At 36.2% G+C, this 16,988-nt stretch overlaps 1 pseudogene; it reads right to left on the bottom strand.

Annotated features, from left to right (window-relative positions):
* Positions 1-2,528: 2,528 nt before the first annotated feature.
* Positions 2,529-2,936, bottom strand: LOC122749864 (annotated as a pseudogene).
* Positions 2,937-16,988: the final 14,052 nt, after the last annotated feature.

The raw sequence follows: 16,988 nt of genomic DNA, 5'->3' as shown, positions 1-16,988 counted from the left end.
TTTCATGTAAACATGCATGTTCTTTCTTATTTATAATAAAAGAAGACAGATTCTTTTTTTTTTTAATATGTTGGCTGAACTAGTAATGGTATATGTTTTCTCATCACCAACTAAGGCCTTTTTCTAGAATAAAACTTCATTAGAGTATTAATACAAGACTTTTATTTTTATCACCCAATTTTTATCATTTTTATTGCTAGCTTTAAAAGGAAGAAATTCTCTACATTAGGAAAGCAACAAACTGTTTTATATGGAGTACATATATATCCTGATCATAATGAATTTCTGTAAAGAGTCTAAGTCTATAGTTTTCTACCATTCTCTAGTAACTTTAACTGAGAAGCAGAGCCTATAGTTTTATGCCCCCTCCCCCTTAGAGCTCCATTCTATAATACTCTACAAGTCAGAAGGAAGGCATTTGTGAGTTTCCCTTGACTTGTACTCGTGACTGTGTTTCACTGAGGTTAATGTTATAGGATAGTTTCACATGTCAGGTCTCTAATTTCCCACAAAGCCAATCCTTCATAACTTTGTTTTTTTCTGTGCTGGACATGACCATATTCTAGTCACCTAGGTTTGTGACCTGGGATTTAAACTTGCCTCTGATTCTTCCTCACCTTAACTCTCCAATCAGTTGCAAAGAGATTTTCCTCACAAGCAACTCTTTCATTAGTCCCTCTCCATTCACAGTCACCATCCCAGATCAGGCCCTCATCACCTTTTGGGAAGACTGTTGAAATAGCCTTTTTCTTCATCCTCCTGACTCAAGTCTCTACCCCCTATACTTCATAATCCACAGTTTCTGAAAAGATATTTCTAGGGAATATGTTTGACATTGTTATTTCCCCTTTCACTAACTCCAGTGATCCCCTGTTACTTCTAAGATCAAATACACACTCTCCTTTGTCATTAAAAGCCCTTCACAGATTATGTGCCATATACCTTTCCAGCCTTATTTTATAGTTTTCCATTTTGTGCACTCCATGGTTAACCCAATTTAGCTTTTCCTGTTCTTTCTAGCAAATGATAGTCCATCTCCTATTTTCATGTCCCTGAACAAACTACAGCCCATGCCTGGAAAACACTTTCTCCTTAACTCTACTCTGTGTGTGTGTGTGTGTGTGTGTGTGTGTGTGTGTGTGTGTGTGTGTGTTCCTTCAAATATAGTCCTTCAAAGCTCATGTCAAATAATACCACTTCTTATGTGGGGCCTTCCTAATCACCACAGGGACTAATCCTCCTCTCATATTTATTCTGTACATATTTGGTATGAGTGAAAGAGTGACATAGTGGATAGAGACCTGGTCTTAGAGTCAGAATGACTTGATTTCAAGTCACATTTCTAATGCACAATGGGTGTGTGACCTGGGTAAGTTAAAACCTCTTAGTGCATCCAGGCAGCTCTGTAACACTTTAAGTTGCAGAGTAGTTGCTGACATGCATTGATTGAAGAAACTTTTTTTTATTATTATGAGGCAACTAATTGGTACAGTGGATAGATATGTGGGCCTGGAGTCAGGAAGACCTGAAGCAAACCCAGCCTCAGATATTTGCTAGCTGTGTGACCTTGGACAAGACACTTAATTTCTATCTGCTTCCGTTTTCTCAACTGTAAAATGGGGAAACAATAGCACTTATATCCCAGGGTTGCTGTGAAAATCAAATGAGATAATATTTGTAAAGTTCTTAGCACAGTGCCTGGAATCTAGTAGGCATTTGGTAAATGCCTGTTCCCTTTTTCCTTTCCAGTTCATCCAATGAAATAACCTCTGCTTGAAAAACTCTGGTATTTATGTGTATAAATAATTCATCAATTTATATAAAATGAACATATATCCATGTGAATATAGAAACTTAAAATGTTAGCTTCTTGAAGATAGAGAAGATAGATACTTATTTCTTGTTTTTCTGTCCATAGCATCTAACAGTGTTTAGAAGACACTTAATAAACATTTTGATTAAATGATTCCTACTGCAAAACATCTGAGATTTCATATTATTATAATCAGAAAAATAACCCTAAATGTCTACTTAGAATTTCTGCTATTTACAATTGAGAAAATTTTATTTTGGTCTTTTCTCCAGATTAAAAAATATATATATCCATACAATATTAATTTATAATCTTAAATCTTAAAGTTTTTTCTGTTTAAAATTTCTATGTAGTTTTTATCTAATGATCAAAGTCCTAGATTTGGAATTTGAATTCTCAATTGTTATTTATTCTCTATTATAACAAATCAAATGCTGCCACATAACTAGCTACAGCAATAAGGGCAATGCAGTCTTCCAGTTTCTAGATGATGAAGTTGAAAAAGTTAGAAAATCTGGAAAATAGCATCTTTATCCAAAGTTGTATAATTAATGTTTCTTTATTGGCTGAGATTACCATACATCCCAAACTAAAACAAACCAAAATCAAGAACTCTAAACCAGAAATGTGAAAACTAATGAGGTCCTCTCTCAATTTTTTTTTTTTTTTTTGGTTGGGCACTTTGACTTTATTAGCCAAAGGCAGCCCTAGCACCCTAAGTGCTCTTGGGTGGGTGGGTTCGCTTCTTCACCACCACTGGCTTCTGGCTCCACAGGATGGCACTGGCCCAGCGCAGCGTGGCCATGCCGAGATCTTTCCTCTATTTGTTCTTGCGGATGATGTGCCGGACGCTGTTGGGCGTGGCCCGGGCATTTTTGTTGACGGTGATCCTCACATAGGAAGTGGCAGGCTTCCTCTGACCTGCCCGCCGTTTCAGCAACACCACGATGCCTTTGCCTTCGGCAGTCAGCTCGATGCCCACCGTCTTCCGGTGGATCAGCCCATTGTAGCAGAACGAGTTTGGGGCCTTGAGGTTGTTGGGCTCAGTGCTGTATGTATGCTTGTTGCTCTTGAGGAAGCTGGAGCAGTTCTGGAGGACCATCCACAGCAGATGGGCCGACATGGCGGCGGCGGGGGCTGTTCTCACGGTGACTCCTGGAGACGGAAAGGGATGAGACCCTCTCTTAATTGAACAAGTCATATAATTTCAGGTTAAAACTGTATTTTAGACAAAGTGGCTACAGAAATAGCTTCTTGTCAGAAGGTCAGTAAGTGAAAAGAACAGGGAAGATAAGAACTGTATTTCCTTTTTGGTAAGGAAGGGAGGGAGACAGAGAAAGGGAGAAGGAGAGAGAAGGAGAGAGAAGGAGAGAGAGGGAGAGGAGGAGGAGAGAGAGGGAGAGAGGGAGAGGGAGAGGGAGAAGGAGGGCGGGAGGGTGAGAGAGAGAGAGGGGGGGGGGAGAGGCAGGCTCAGAGAATTTTAGCAAGTCCATTTTGCCTTTTTGATGCAGAGAAGGTAGACATAACAGTAAAATCCTCCTAACCAAAGGTGCTGGGTAGTATGGTACTGGATCAGGAGTTCTGTGACAATATTCTCTTCTTCTTTGCCCCTATTGTCTACAGTCTGGGCTACTATGGTACTAGAGCTATCAAATTTACGTATTTAAAATTTTTTAAAAATTTAAAAGGTACTTATAAGAGTAGTTTTTATACTCCTGTAATTCATTTTTATACTTGCAAAATATTTTATAATTTCTTATTAGCAAAACTCAGGGAAGAAATTTAAGTTGCTTTATGTAAATGCAGCAAATTATTGTGAAGAGTAATAATTTGTTAGCTCAAGTAACACCCTGGAGGAAGGTAATTGTGGAAAGATGGAAGAACAAGTCAGGAAACTATCTCTCACAAATTCCCCCCACAAATAATTTAAAATGGCATTTCAAAGTAAATTGTAGAGAGATAGACACAATTAAAAATTTAAATAAAGCAGTCTTCCTGCCTAAGACAACTTGATATTCATTAGGAAAAATCTGACCTCATGGGATGGTCATCTAGCCACCTAATCAACATATAGTAAGCCCTGGGGGCAGCTGTTTGAGCAGCCTTAATTTCAGGAGCATTCTCTCTCTGTCTCTGTCTTTCTATCTCTTACACACACACACACACACACACACACACACACACACACACACACACGCACACTCACTCTCACACAAATGTGTGAAGGTTGGGCGGCTGATCTGGAGAAGATTGTGGGAGTCATCTGCTGTACCTCAATGTGGGGCCTAGGCACACTGACCAGACACAATCCTAGGCTGTGGCTATGGGCAATGAGAAGTGAGCACACACAGGTCAGTGTAGTCAGGGCAAGGGCCCTGCTGTTTGTGGTCAGTCTCAGGAGATCAGAGTCCTTGGTTTCAGTTTTAAAGCAGAGGGGTGAGCTGACATTTGCAGCCACCTGAGGGACCATATGGAACCAGAGATTTTGCAATGACAGCAGTACTAGAGGCCCTGGTCATACATAGTTCAGGGAAGTAGAAGATTACCTGAGGTCACTCATAGCCTGAAACATGATTCAGAGGCATAGTGACTATATTGAACATTGAAAGATCCAAGAAGTCAAAGGCCCTCAGATAGAGCTAAGAAAGAAAACAGCATAAAAAACCTAAAGCCTAAGACCTATGTTTTAACCCCATGTACTAGAAGTAGAGCTTGACTATAACATAAAGTTATGTCATGAAATAGGCCGCTGAAATTAGAAAAAAAAAAAAAAGCAGAGAAAGAACCCAAACATAAATAGCTACTATAGTGATAGAGAAGATCTCTGTTCAAACTCAGTAGATAAAACACCTTCTTATAAAACTTCAGAGAAAAATGTAAAATGGTCACAAGCTTAAAAAGAGTACTTGGAAGAGCTTAAAAGCAACTAAAAATCAAATAAGAGATGTTGAGAAAACAACGTTGGGAAAAGAAATACTAGTAATGCAAGAACAGCAAGAAAATCATGAAAAGAAAACCATTTGGAAAAAAAAGATTCAAAAACTTACTAAAGAAAATAGCTCCTTAAAAATTAGAATTGTGCAGGGTGAAGCTAATGACTTCATAAGACATCAAGAAATAACAAAACAAAATTCCCTCCCCTCCCCCCCCAAAAACCCCAAAAAACAAAAACAACAACTAGAAGAGAATGTGAAGCACATTCCTATTTAGGGGGGAAAAAAAACTGACCTGGGAAACAGATCGGGGTCTGATAATATAAAAAGTGTCAAACTACCTGAAATTATGAGGAAAAAAGAGTCTAGACCCCTTAAGAAATTATTAAAGAAAATTTCCTTGAAGTTCTAGAACTTAGAGGGCAAAACAGAAATTGAAAAAAAATCCACTGATCACCACCCGAAATAGATCCCCAAATGAAAACTCATGGGAATATTATAGCTAAATTTCAAAGTTACCAGGTCAAAGTGAAAATATAACAAGCAACTAGAAAGAAATCATTTAAATGTTGTGGAGATAAACTCAGGATAGCACATAACTTAGCAGCTTCTAAAAGACTGAAGGGCATGTAATATAATACTCTGAAGAGCAAAAGATCTGGGTTTTTCACCAAGAATAACCTATTCAACAAAGCTGACTGTAATCCAAGAAGGGAAAAATGGATATTTAGTGAACTAAAGGACTTTCAGGTATAGTTGAAAAAAAGATCAGAACTTAACAGAAGATTTGACTCATAAGAATTGGGAGAAGCATAAGAAGGTAAATATGAAAGACTGATTATAAGGCATTTAATAAAGTTAAACTATTTACTTCTTATATGGGAAAATTATATTAGTAATTCTTTAAAAATGTTATCATTGCTAGAGTAGTTCTAAAGTGTATACATAGATAGAAGACTTGGAGTTGAGTTGATTATGATGGGATAATCCAAAAAATAAAAAAAATTGGGTAGGGAGCAGTAAAATAGGACAATAAAACAATAAAAAAAAAAAGGCATGAATGGAAGAACCATTAAAGTGGAAGGGGAGGATAGAGTAAAGGATATCTAATCCAGGAACCTTATTCTCATTAAAACCAGGTTAAATAGAGAATGCATATATACTTAGTAGATTATAAAAGTCTTCTTGAATTACAGAGAAATAGGAGAACAAGTGAATAGGATAAGGAAGAGGCTATTGGAAGTGTTTGTTGATTAGGCAGGCAGTGATGAGGAGTATATTAGATTTTTGAGGAGGGATAAGGTAAAAAGTGAGAGAAGGATAAACAATGAGGAAAAATAGGATGTTGGCAAATACAGCAACTAGAATTGAAGAATGTGCATTGGGATGAACTCACCCATAAAACAGAAACAGCAGAATGGATGAGAAAACCATGATAATGGATGAAAAAAAGCATTATAATGGATGAAAAACCATAATGATGGAGGAAAACAATACATTGTTTACAAGAAACATTTTAAAATCAGAAATAAACATAGAGTAAAAATAAAAGGCTGGAGTAGAATTTATTTTGCTTCAGCTGATGTAAAAAAAGCAGAGGTAGATGGGGGCAGCTAGGTGGCGCAGTAGATAGAGCACCGGCCCTGGATTCAGGAGTACCTGAGTTCAAATCCAGTCTCAGACACTTAACACTTACTAGCTGTGTGACCCTGGGCAAGTCACTTAACTCCAATTGCCTCACTAAAAAAAACAAACCAAAACAAAAAACAACAGAGGTAGCAATCATGATCTCAAAATTGAAGCTAAAATAGATTTAATTAAAAGAGATTAGCTGGGAAACTGCATTTTGTTAAAAGGTACCCAATACTAAACATATATGCATCAAATGCTATGGTATTCAGTTTTTTTAAAAAATGGATTACAGGGGGCAGCTAGGTGGCACAATGAATAAGGCACTAGCCTTGGATTCAGAAGGACCTGAGTTCAAACCCAGCCTCAGACACTTACTAGCTGTGTGACCCTGGGCAAGTCACTTAAACCCCATTGCCCTGCAAAAAAAAAAAAAAAATGGATTACAGGTAGATATTGATAGCAAAACTATAATAGAGGGGAATTTCAACCTTTCCCTATCAGGTCTAGAAAAATCTAACCAAAAATTAATAATAAAGAAGTAAAAGAGACTGACAGAATCTTAGATAAGGTAGATATGATAGATATAGAGAGAGAATTGAAAGGAAATAGAAAGAAGCATGCTTTTTCTTCCCTTAGCAATACATGGCACCTTGACAAAAATTAACCATATAATAGGTCATAAAAACTTTATGCAGAAATGCGGAAAAGCAGAAATATCAAGTGTATTATTTTAGATCAAAATGAAATAAAGTCATATTTAATGAAGGACAATTGAAAACATTAAAAATTAATTGGAGACTAACCTCATTTTAGAGAATGAATGGGTTAAAGAATCATAGAAATAATAAATAATTTTATTAAAGAGAATGATAATAATGAGACAACATCAAAACTTATCAGATGCAGCAAGAGAAGTAATAAGAGGAAAATTTTTATTTCTAAATTTTACATCAATAAAATAGAGCAAATCAATTTTAAAAATAGGGAAAGTAAAAAATTACAAATCCTCAAGTGACAATGTGCACCTTCATTAGTGTATCATTTCTCAGAATATCCACAGCACCGCTGATCCATTTGCTGAAATATGAATTGTGTGAAATTTTTGGATTCTTGGGGAAAATAAATATATAATTTGATGTAAGTCAATAAGGTTTTGCTGTATGCTAACCAGAGTGTTTGGCACTGAGTATAGAAGGATAAAAGTTAAAAATATATATCACCTGCCTGAAGGAGCTTAAAATTTGACGAAGGAGAGATTGTTAACAACTAAGGCAGTTAGTAAAGGCTTCCCTACTGCAAGTGGCACCTGAATTGAAACTTGGAGGAAACTATTTATTCTAAGGTGGAGAGATGAAGGCATGCATACCAGGCATGGAGGAGCAGTGTTTGCATAGCCATGGAGTAGGAAATGTAATGCCATGTCGAGGAAAAAAAGAAAAAAAAAGTAGGTAAATTTAGCTGGAATACAAGATGTGTGAAAAGCAGGAAAGTGAAACGAGGCTGGAAAATTATACTGGAGCCAGATTGTTAAGGTCTTTAATGCCAAGCTGAGGAAGTATTTGTATTTTATCCTAGAAATAATAAGGAACTACATAAAATTCTTGAATAGGACAATGACATGGTCAGGACTATACTTTAGCAAGGTTGTTTTTAGCAATTTTGTGGAAGAAAGATTTAAAATATTGGAAACAGGGAGTCTGATTGGGAGACTTGGAATTAGTTGAGTGAAAGCAGAAGGTCCAAATGAACAAATGCTTTAGCCTTGACAATAGAATTCTAAAACAGAAAGAAAAAAAATGCTACTTTGTATTGTATGATGTTAGTAGCTATTTGCCCCTTATGCTAGTTTTGGTTTTTGCTTTTAATTTTGGTTATACCTTTTTTAAAAAAAATTAAATACCTTGGGCTCATAATGCCAGCTTCCAAATGAATAGATACTTGGTCCTTTATCTCTTGTTTGTCAGTCCCTGTGAAAGATCTGGCATCATGTATAGTTCCATATGACCAGAAGTATGAAGCAATATAACTTTGAATTTTTAAAATATGGTCTATAAATGAACTTATTCTTCACTGATTTTGAATTAGCTAATAATATTCCTGTCATCGCTGCTGATAAGAAGCTTATAACTAGTAATTCCATAAGTTTTTTTTAATAGGCACCATGGGAGGGTCCATCCTATGTCCATTTCTTATACTCTATTCCTGTCTGCTAGTACTCTCTGTCATAAATCTATGGATACTTTAGGGGCAGCTAGGTGGCACAGTGGATAAAGCAGTGGCCCTGGATTCAGGAGGACCTGAGTTCAAATATAGCTTCAGACACTTGACACTTACTAGCTGTGTGACCCTGGGCAAGTCACTTAACCCTCATTGCCCCTCAACAAAACAAAACAAAATTAACCTAAGGATGCTTTAAATTTTCTAAACTGTGACAGATTGGAAAAAAAGGTTACACTTACACAATCTGTGTGGATTTTCTTAGTCCAAAGAACTCAGTGATAATGATAATATTTCACATTTATTTTGTAATTCTCGCTAAACTGTCTAAAATATCTAATGAGTGGTCGCCAATAAATTATAAGCTTTAGCAAGAGTTAGACTTTTAAGCATTTATTAAGGAGAATAAGAATTTGGTAAAGAGAAAGAGAAAGGCCTGTTACATTCATCTATCTATTAAAGGGAGAGTGCATTTCTAGCTCCACTCTCCATCAGAGTCCCCAGGAAAAAAGCCTGAGTCAGAGCACCAAGCTTCCCCTTCTTCTTCCCACAAGCAAATGTCATTTCCTGACGCCAAAGAAAAGATGCATGGTCTTGCCCTCAAAGACCTTCACCTCATGGGTGGAGCGCTTCTACAGTAAGTCTCCAGCAGGTGGCGTCATTCCAATCCTTACAATTTATATCATGTTTTCTATTACACAAATTCCTTTTCATACAAAAGTTCTGTAAGTTATTGGTCATGTTTATACCCATTTTCCGATGAGGACATTCAAGAGGTGAAACAACTTGTCCAAGGGTTCATAGAGAGGAATAGAGTCAATGTCTGAATCCAGATCTTGCTGACTTGAGATATCGTACTCATTCCATGACATCATTCTGTCTCTAAAAGGCTTAATGAGATCAATATCCTGGGTTCTTGATTAATGTTTCTGGCTATTGTATTAAGGAAGCCTGGACTTAAAGTCAGAAGATTTGAGTTCAGAGAATCACAGAGTTGAAATACATATCAGATACATTGTAATCCAATCATCCTCTCTCCACACCCCTCCCTAAAGTGCTCAGGGATAAATATGAAAATGTATTTTGCCAGACTGTACTTATTGTTGTTATTTCATTAGCACTGATGTACCTCTTGACATTTGAGGAGTGCTTTTTTGTAATTGTTATTAAAACCATTCTCATAAATTTCCTTTGATATAGGACATGATTTTTTAATAATTTCTTTATAGCTCATAGGATCCCAGATCTAGAGGAGGAAGAGAAATCAGAAAACTTTTAATCCCTTCTTCATTTTATAAATGAAGAAACTCAAGCTCAAGAAGTTTAAGGAATTTCTCCAAGGTCATATAAACAAGATAGCAAGGCAAGCATCAAGGAAGGGCAGGATTTAAACTCAGGTCCTGTGACTTCAGATACAGTGGTTCCTTCCAGACTTTGCATGGTTCAAAACAATTACAATAAAACTTTCTCATGGTGAAAACAAAACTTTTACCTAGATGAAGTAGGTAATTGCCTAGATAATACAATTCAACTGATTTTGGGAAAGCCTCAACTTTCCCCCAGTCACTCTAATCTAGTCACCAAATAATGCCTGTCTTTTCAAGTGAGTGAAGTATCCATGTTATTTATTCTTTGGGGTGGGGGTACCAAAGCACATAACTGTGATGCCAGTATTGCGTAGGGGAAAGGAGGAATTAATCTTTTTGCATTTAACTTGTTTGCTTTGAATTAACATACCAAATGCACTAACTAGTTACCAAATGGGGGCCCCAAGACTGGCATGTTTTGATGGAGGAAACAGGAAAAAAAAAAAGGTGTCCAACATGTTTTTTGTTTGTTTATTTTTGCTTTGCTTTTGTCAGAGAATTGAATATGGTTCATGCAGTACAGTAATTTGGAGATGCTGATTTGAACTTTGGTCCGGTGACTTGAAGTCCAGTGTTCTTTTCACTGCACCAAAAGATCTGAGTTGTTGAGTGGAGAAGGAATACAAGGTTCACTCTCTCAGAGGGGTAGAAGTATATTTGTTTTGGTTACTGTATAGCTTTGTGGTTGTTTGGAATTTTTGTAGCAGTCTTGGAATAGTGACCCTGGAAGGAATTTCTGGAGAAGGCATAGCTCAGGTCCTCTTCCTTGATTTTTCTTTCAGTCCATAGATAAATATTTATTGAATACTCATTATGAGCAAGGTATTTGCTCTGAATCCTGTGAATATTACAAAAGAATATGACACTTCTGTCTTCAAATAGCTTAAAGTTTCTCCTTACAAACATCACCCTTCCCCAATTCCCAATCACTTATTTCTTCCTTCCCTTTGTTCTTTATGTTGTGGGGAAAAAGAGTAGGGGGTTTGGGGTAGGAGTTAGGGTCCTTAGGAATTCTTCTTTAAAGAATTATACCCTCTGCCACACAAAACCAATAAAATAAGATAATAGTTTATTCAGGGGCTGGGGAAGGGAAACCAAGAGAGAAATCCTTGGACTTCTTCTTATGGGGAGAAAGGCATGGCACAGAGCGGGGCTCTGAGATACCAATCTCTATAAAAGTATAGAGGACTGATGGGGGTCCGATGAGGTGATCGTCTGACTGTGGAAAGTTCCCCTATTGAGGGAGGACCATCATCCACTGGTGGTGGCTGGGGGAGTTGCAAGAGGGGTGGCTGGGGATCTCTCAAGCCATCTCTCTCCTCCTCTGGGCACAAAGGCAGCAGCCACACCCAAACTTATCTCCCCAGGGGTGAGGGAGACTGGAATGAAGGATGGGGGTCCTGGAGCTAGCTCAGTCCCATCTGGTTCTTTCTTTAGGTGTGTCTGTCCTTTGGTTTAGTTTCTCAAGGAGAAGGTTCTTTGATGTACCCCAGAGAACTTCTTGGGTGCTCTGGGCCTGTAACATTTAGATGACATTTGCTTTGAATTTGAAGCCACAAGGTTCTAAGTTGAATCTTGGCCCTGTCATTTGATATTTCTGTGGCTTTGGGTAAGTCATTTAACTTTTCTAGGCCAAGTTCCCTCATGCGTAAAAAGGTGGGGGAGGTTGGTCTAGATGATCTCTGAGATCTTTTGCTCCTAAATTTATAATGCTACAAATTTTGCTGTAATTATATTTGATATACCATGAATGATCTAAGCTTTGTGAGGAGGTTAGAGTAGCAGGAAGGAGTGAAAAGGACAGCAGGGAGTAAAGGAGAAAGGCATTTAAAAGGAATGGGAAGAGGGCAAGATGAATGAAATTTTTTACTATTTTACTTTGGGTAGGTACTTTCTATAGGTACATGACATTTAAACAGGCAGTGTCCATAAGGATTACTTGCCTTGAACTCTTTTAATGATCATTTGGAACACCAGGCTCCTGATTCTTTGCATTATAGCACCAGTGCCATCATAGAAATATCAGAAGATATTAGAGAATAATTTAATGATTGGCTGATGAGCCTTGAATCCAGAGAGAAGTCTCCACTTTGGCTTAAGACCAACATGTTGTACACATTAAGAAGAATTTAGTTATCAGATCTTTGAGTATAGAATTGGTTCAGTTTTGCCAGCTAATCCTGGTAGGTATAAGATGTTTAAGAGAGCCCTGCTAGGACATGGACGGTATCATTAAAAACAAAGGGGAAAAAAGGAAAAAAACTGTGTTAGAAAAAAAGGAACAAATGTGTGGTGAGGCAGTTAGGTTAAGTGACTTGCCCAGGGTCACACAGCTAGTATAAGTGTCAAAGGCCAGATTTGAACTCGAGTCCTCCTGAATCCAGGGCTGATATGCTTTATCCACTGTGCCACCTATCTGTCCCCTATACTATGTTTCATACTTGTCAACTCCACCTTCCACTATTTAGCTGTGAGCTACTTAATTTTCTATACCCAGGAAGTTGAATCTCATCTTCTGCCAGAATTGGAAATGTGGTTAAATATTACAGTGGGATGTAAGTTCAAGACAGCTGAGATTGGCATACTGTGACATTATCTCTACTTGAATACTGACTGTCCTTTCTCTAGCTGCTCTTTACAAAGGCACTTGCTTTTAAATATACTATCTTAGATTATTCTCTAATTGTTCTATAATGTACCTGCCCAGTTTTTCCAAAGAGAGAGAGGCAACTGTGTCTTGAGGCAAAGTCTGACTTCCATTTCTTTTGTGTCCCTCCCAGCACTTACATACTCAATAAGCTTTTGTTGAACTGAATTGATTAGGATCCAAAAGTTCCTCCAAACCACTTGGTATTGACCATAAGAATAGTTTGTTTGAGGTAGGAAAATTTAAACCTTTCATGTTCTCCAGAGGCCAAATCAAAGAACTGGGGTTTCAAATGAAGATATACTCATCTACCTTCCATATAGAAAAAAATGAAAATGAACCATATCTATAGAGAATAAACAGTGAAATAACCATTTTAGATGAATTGAGAAAATTAATATTCCTAAAATAAAGATAAATGTAATCAAATTCATGCATCAAATGTTAAGTTAAACTGAGAGGAATCAAAAGGAAACAACAGCCTTTCAGATGTTTAACAAGAGTGGGAGAGTGAACAGTATATCAAAAACAATCCTGTTTTGTCAGTGAATTGCAGAAAAGGCTTTTCCACAATGGGTCTGAATAAGAAAAAAGAGCAGGGAGGAGGGGTTGCTACTCACCCAGGGAGAGGAGGCATTCAGTCATAGCAGTTCACACAGACATCCAGAAGGTAATGAGGGTATTACATTGTTATGGAATATGCCCCCCCAAATAGTTAAGTACTAGTTGGTTAAGGAGATTCATGCAAATGAGGAGAATAAGTGAGTAGCTTTCTAAAATAGAATTTATTCTGGTGACTCAAATGAATAATGGGGAAATTTAGGAATGCTCTAATTTCCAAATGATATAAATATGTTTACAGAAAATAAAATATCAGAAGACAGAGATAGAAGGAAACATAACAAATTATCTCATGTAGTACCTTGCTCAGCGGGTGTTTAATAAATATTTGTAGAATGAATGAGCAACTGATTGTCTAGTGAAATACAATGGATATATTCACTATGCCTAATAATAATAATAGCAATAGCAACTCATAGTTATATAGCACTTTAGGGTTTGCAAAGAATATGTCTCAAAAAACCTCATTAAGTAGGTAGGTAGTCCCAAAGGCCCTATTTTAGACCACTTTTCATTTTGCTACATTACTCAGTTGATACCAGACAATGACAATGTGTACTTCACTCTTCATAGCCTTTAACTCCTTCTTTTGCTGCTGTTTAATAAGAGGTAGTGAAAGTTATAATAATGTATATATGTAGTGAAAAGTTTGCTTTATACTAATCTTCTTTAATATGAAGTTTTCATAAACCTACTTACTAAAGTCACTGAACACTTGACCAAATTTCAGATGAGTTAATGTGGGATTTTAACAAAAAGAGATACAACTAAATCATTTAAGATAACTCTACCCTGACAGATAGCACAGACTCCCAACATTAGGAGTAATGTTTAGTGTCTGAATGTTAATATCCGTTTCATTCTCTTAACAAATATATATTGAGTATCTATTATTTACAAGGCAAGACAAAATATTTTATATATTTATTGATCTGTATATTGAAGGCATGTCAAATCTTTATACTAAATTCATACCATCTTTTTTGCCACTTCACACATAAATGAAACTTTAGTAATTTCATGAAAATAAGCATTATTTTTAACAATTCATTTTCAAGTGAAATTCATTCATTTATTCATTCAAGAATTGTCTACTATAGGTAGAATGCTGTATGAGGCAATGGGGAAAAGGCATGAAGAGCAGAGAAATGCTATTTTTGAATCCATGCAGATATTTTGTAAAAACAAAACAAAATAAAAAACTTCTGGAAACTCATAAGATTTTGAAAAGTTTGGTGATAGGTGTTTTTACAGTGTTGTTTCACAGAAGCATGATATAGGGTTTAAGTAGCTTAGCCCAAGACAGATCCATTTGAATCAAAAAGTACTTATAATCAATTTGGAATATTGTTTTCATTTCTAGAGAAAGGAAAGAGAAAAAAAATAAGTATCCAGGAATTGTACCTATGCTGTTGTTATGGTCCATTCTAAAGAGGAAAAAGGCAAATAAATGCAATAGGAGTTTTCCTAATCAATACCTGTCATAAATTCAGCATTTCAATATCATATATATCTGGCATATAGTCTTTCTCATTGCCAGTTGGTCAGCAAAAGAAACTAGCACTGTTTTTCAAAGGTTGAGAGCTAGATATCTGCTCTTGGTGCCTCCCTTTTCTCAGCCCCACCACAGTGTCCCAAAGGTTGTTACCATAACTAGGGCCTACTAAATATTAAGGTTTTCTTATAGTAAGTTATGACACTTTCCCCTGAGCCAGCACCTAATAGAAGCCTTTAAAGTGTCATAGACTTAGATCTATAATGGTTAATGTAGGCAACTGAAGCTCAGAGACTATATGTGACTTCCAACACAGGTAGCTAGGGGTAGAACCTAAATTTGAATTAGGATCACTTGACTAAGAAGATTAAATTTAAGATTGTCATACTAAATCTGAGATGTCACCAACTTTCTCTAGAGAAGAGGAACAGAGAATGAAGTGGGTGATCAAAAAGTTGTATACAATGATATCCAAAAATCTATAGAACAGAACCTGAGATAACTAACTGGAAGGAAGTAATGACAGACTTGCTAAGCGTACTAAAAAGAAAGATAAACAAACGAATAAATAAATGAAATAAAAGTAACTTAATAAACAGGGAAGAGGCAATGTAATTAAATAGAGCCAGCAGTATCATTTAATTATTTTCCCAAACAGGACAGTCATTATATATGACCAGGAAATAACTTTTTTGCATTTGTTTGGCAAACTGTTATGGGGGAAAAAGAGAATGGAAACTAACAGCATTAAACACAAAATGAAATTGCAGTAGATTGTAAGTAATTCCAAATTATACTTAACAGAAATGTACTTTAAATTAATGAAGAATGCTAACAAGAAAATAAATTAATTCTTTAGCTTTAATCCTTTTATTTTAAGAAAAATTTCTGGAGATAATAAACAAAGTTTTCTTTAAAAAAGATGGAAGCAGGTATATATTAATATTTATTCATATTCACATTTTATATTATTGTGGTTATTATTATTAACATAAACTGGACCTGTAATTTAGTTGAAATGAGTATATATGGGGACCTTTCAGATGAGGAAATTCTATGTACTGATGCAGGATTGTATATTTTCTACAGTTTATATACCCTTAAAGAATTGTCTAGTATTGTAAGTGGTTAAATTACTTGTCTAGAGTCAAACAACACATGTGTCTGAGGTGAAACTTGATCATTGGTCTATTACACCATTCTGCCCTTTAACTTATAAACAATAAAATTTAATGTAGATGAAACTATTATAGTTTCAAGATGCCCAAAACTCAGTTACCAACATAAGCATGAAGTTCAGGAGAGATACTATGGCTGCATATTCTGCTTGGTGGGGCAGCTAAATGGCACAGTGGATTGAGTGCTGGGCCTGGAATCAGGAAGACCTGAGTTTTAATTTGGCCTCAGTCACTTACTATCTGTGTGACCCTGGGTGAATCACCTTAACCCTGTTTGCCTCAGTTGACTCATCTGTAAAAATAAGATGAAGAAGGAAATGGCAAACCTCCTCAGAATCTTTGCCACGAAAACACCAAATGGGATCACAAAAGGAAGACATGATTGAAAATGACTAAACAACAACAAAGAACTACAGGTATGATCCATATTAAGGAATTTGCTAATCATTTTTACTTAATAAACATTAATATAGTGATACTAGTTTTGCTTTCATATATATTGTTTGTCTCACAGGACTCTCCATGTCTTATCTTTACCTCCTTCTCTAGAATGCTTCTCCTCTTCCCCTTTGCCTAGAAGCCCTGATTACCTTTTAGAATCAGGTTAAAGTCACCTTTTATAGAAGGCTTTTCCTTATCTCCCCTCCACCTAGTGCCTCCATTTTTGTTTCCTTCCCACCTGCTCTGCATGTCTCTTGTAGTTTTCAATGTGTATATTGTCTCTTTCATTAGAATTGAAGTCAGGGTCTGTTTGTTTGTTTTTTAACTTTTGCTATGTATCCTAATTAGTGACTGGAAAATGACAATCACTTAATACATGTTTCCTTGCTTATTTGATTGACAATCATAGCTGTACAAAATGTAAAAGATATATATGTGTATATATATATATATAATAATACATAAACTACAAAAAATGACATCTAAGTTCTATAAGTTGTCCTTCCAACTGTAACATCTTTGTTGCTATTATGGTTCTCATTTAGGAAGCTTTGCAATATTATGTTCCATGTTAGTCTCAAACAGCAAAAAATAAAAAATAAAAATCTGAAAGATTTCAGCAAGAACAATTTGATAAGATCCTT

The sequence above is a fragment of the Dromiciops gliroides genome, chromosome 3, assembly GCF_019393635.1.
Source record: "Dromiciops gliroides isolate mDroGli1 chromosome 3, mDroGli1.pri, whole genome shotgun sequence".
NCBI classification, from domain to species: domain Eukaryota; kingdom Metazoa; phylum Chordata; class Mammalia; order Microbiotheria; family Microbiotheriidae; genus Dromiciops; species Dromiciops gliroides.
This window is presented reverse-complemented; position numbering and strand designations above follow the sequence as displayed.